The sequence below is a fragment of the Mercenaria mercenaria genome, unplaced genomic scaffold, assembly GCF_021730395.1.
Source record: "Mercenaria mercenaria strain notata unplaced genomic scaffold, MADL_Memer_1 contig_885, whole genome shotgun sequence".
In the NCBI taxonomy this organism is placed as follows: domain Eukaryota; kingdom Metazoa; phylum Mollusca; class Bivalvia; order Venerida; family Veneridae; genus Mercenaria; species Mercenaria mercenaria.
In genome coordinates this window covers 19,264-23,312 of record NW_026463796.1, presented here as the reverse complement: position 1 = coordinate 23,312, position 4,049 = coordinate 19,264, and positions in this window count along the sequence as shown.

Here is a 4,049-nt window from a genome sequence, read left to right as displayed (position 1 = left end):
CTGATTATTCGTTGTATGATTTTTTATCATACGTAGTCATCTATACATCAAAGAAACGACAATTTACTAGTCACAATTTCACCGAGCTCTCTTGCACGTGTACATCGTCTATGGAATAGGGCACATATGGTGCTAATTGGGTGAGAGTCGTAACTAGATCAACGTCAGGAGTAGTAAACGTCACATGACGAAAACCAGGAAAAATGGCTGTAAAAAGGGAATATCTGTTAGCTGGGCTGCATCTTGTCGATGTATTTTCAGGTCGGATTCTGATCGAGAGTTCATATGCCGATACCGCGCAACAACCCGAGAGCTTGGTGGACCGGAATCTCTCATCGTCGATGCCGACACTGATTCTGGTATGCCTGGTATGTGGCCTATGGGAATGATAAGGTCTGCATATTGGTGTTAATGGCCAATACACAAGCCTGGACCATTGATAGACTTGCTTCTGTTTATCATAATAAGCTACTGTATAGCTACTGTGCAGTACATAAATTACAGGTGATATTTCTCACCTTCATAGCAAATCAGTTCTCACCTTTATTAAACAGTTTAGAAAGCTTGATTGAATTAGGGCTGAATAAACAAAGCGATAAGATACAACAGTGTTTTTATCATACTTTTAATAATTAAACTTTTTAACAATTACATTTCATCACTGCTGATGTTTTTAATCAAAAATATATTTAAAAAATGCATTCAGGCACATAGCTTTTATAAATAATAAAGTATGTGTATTTTGAACAATGATATCTCTTTATTGCTGGATTTTATTATACATAAAAGAAACGTTATTTAGACAACACAAATGGAAGTATGCATTTTTAATATATAAGCTCCTTCTGTCCATATTCCATTTTATCTATTAAAAATGCAACTGAACGCTTCTTTAATTTCTAATAAAATCCAGCAGTTATCTTTCTTTTTTCTTTTTTTTTTTCGTTACTTTTGATAAAAAGATCATAATCATTGAATAAACAAACTTTTAATTTCTTTATATAATTATTTAAAGGTTAGGGAGTGAGAATTGCTTTGCTATAAGAGTTATAATTTAATTGGCCGGGACATTAATCAACATCAATTAAAAAAACATTTGTGTACATTCTAAAAAAAAACAAGAGCGCCGCCAAGCGGGGCAATATACGCCCGTAGGCTTACATCATAGGATGGGAGCAAAATTTTAAGAACTTGACTGTTGTAGCCCAAAAGGACTGGAACCACAAAAGGAAAACTTCAAAAAACAAATCTAAGTCCACTAAAAAATATTCAAAGTCTACAAAAAAAAAAAATCCTTATCAGGTATAGGTATGTAAAAATACACCTAAAAATTAGAGGTACCATCCATGTTGTACCACAGAAAAGTGGTCTCGGTTCCCTACGGCCAATGATAAAAAAAGTTTCAAAATAAGCTATTTATAGTAACATAAAAGGGAAGTAATTAAAAAAAAAATATTGTAAGTACAAAAAAAGAGATCTGCCAAATAAAAACAAGAGCACTGCAATGCAGAGCAATATACACAAAGCAAAGCCATATATGACCTTTGGCCCTTAAGTGTGACCTTGACCTTGAAGCGAGTCATCCGGAACATGCGCTCTGCACATCGTTACAATGTGGTGAACATTTCTGCCAAGTTTCTTTGAAATCCTTCCAGCAGTTCAAGAGTTACAGAGCGGACACGAAATAAACTCATATGACTTTTGACCCCTTAGTGTGACCTTGACCTTGAAGCAAGTCATCCGGGACATGCGCTTTGCACGTCGTCTTGGTGTGGTGAACATTTGTGTCAAGTTTTTTTGAAATCCTTCAAGGGGTTCAAGTGTTACAGAGCGGACACGAAACAAACTGATATGACCTTTGACTCCTTAGTGTGACCTTGACCTTGAAGCGAGACATCCAAAACATGCGCTCTGCAAATCGTCTCGGTGTGGTGAACATTTGTGTAAAGTTTCCTTGAAATCCTTTAAGGGATTCAAGAGTTACAGAGCGGACACGAAATTGCTAACGGACAGACGGACAGACGGACACCAGCGTCATAACATAATACGTCCCTTCGGGCGTATGAAAAGCATTTCAATCAATAAAATGCAAAACACAGGAAATAACCAATTGATCTGTAGGCAATAAAATTTATGATTCTCTGACAATAATTAGGCTACATGTCAAGTCTACATGGGTTTTATGGACCCTTATCAGACTGGACCAGATAAGATCTTGTATATTGGGGATTAAAAAATCTGGGTTTTTTTAGGGGGGGGGGGAGGGGGGGGGGTGACTTATATAGGAGATTTTCTTTGCCTTCCCCAAGTATTTATTGAGAGATTTGGCCCCAGCTGGTTCATCAACAGTGAAGAAGACATCAGCACTCCGGGGACCCGAGAGGGGCACATAAAGGGAAGAGGGCATGGACGTCCGACGGACGGCATTCTACAGACCACATCGACGGGGTGCAGTCCAGATGACTAGAGATTTTGTTCGCACACAAAAAAGGAACCTTAACTTAGGAAATACTAAATGGAGATGTTGTCAATAGTCGGAAAGTCACAGAACTGTGCATGTGAGACGACTACTTAAATAAGAGCAACAAAATAATGCCGAGCATAAACAGCGCAGAAATAGAATCGACACGGCACACTAATTAACTTTACTATATGTAGACAACATAATCGGTGCTTCAGCGCAATAAAGAGTCACCTGTATGTTTCACCTGTGTTGAGTATAAACGTATCCCCTAGTCACAAGCTTGGCGGCTTGACTTAATATATTGAAGTCATATATGTCGTAACAATCACGCTCACTACTCGAAATTTAGCCGACTTTATTGAAGTGCAGCGACATAATGTACTAGTAGTGAGGGCCTGATAGGCTGTGTAACGTGACTATCACATCCACTTGACACAAATTAGGCAATATTATCAAGATGGGGTGTTGTGGCATCTATTGAAGGCCGATGTAAGGTTCAATCGCGTTCACTAATTACAAGCTATGATGCCAAGGTGCAATGCCATCATGTAATGAATGTCTTTATATTGTGACAATCACATTCAGTAATTCTCTTGGCGATTTCATTCAAGAATGTTGATTCATGTATTGAAAGTTTTATATCGTGACAATCATGTATTAACATAAGCTAACTGACTTTGTCGTAATTGAGCGCCATCTAGGGTAACGTCAAACATTATGCTTGACGACGCCACGATCTTAGCGTTCTTAACGTTGACGGTAAACAGCTTGTATGCTGAAGATTTCATTTACCATCCAGCTTTTCGTCATATTTAAACAATTAAATATCTACTTGTAGTTCAGACAAGGAGTGGATATAACTACTGCCTACTTTAAATATATTTTCTGATAAATTCTTTTCCATCAAAGCTAGAATGAACGCCTTGAAGCCAAAAAAAAATATATTTATTCATTTATGTCTATAGTAAAATATGGCTAAGATTTTATCAGCATTTGACCGTATTCATACCTAACACTCAGATAAAAACTTCCGCCGTTTTTTATCGGTATGTGTGCTGTTGTTTTTTTGTTGTTGTTGTTGTTTTTTTCGTTTGTTTTTTTCAAATTTGAATAACGTGACTGAGTATTATAGCTGGATATAGCCGCTAAATCAACTTTTGCTTGAAACAAAACCAGGTGATATGAATGAACTGAAGTATGAAGTATGAAAGAACTTTAACGCAAATATTTAGGACCCAGGTCCCTCGAAACATGATCGCTCAGTCTGTTTTAAAACGGCACTATAGGAAATAGAAAAGGAAAAAGAATAATATGAAAAACGAAAGAGTGAAGTGATAACAATGAACTTTTGCGTTTTGATAATTAATTGCTACCTTTATTTTTTTTATATTTTAATCATATTTGATGGTTTTTTGTTTCATACATAATATAATACAAGCATATCGTTTCAACACAGAAAAAAACAATTAGGTCGGGCTACAAGTTATCTCAACGTCGGCATATACAGTCATTCCCATAATGTTAACTTTCGTCTTTTTAAATGAACACTTTAAACCATGGTTAACAAATATTTGCAATTCAGATT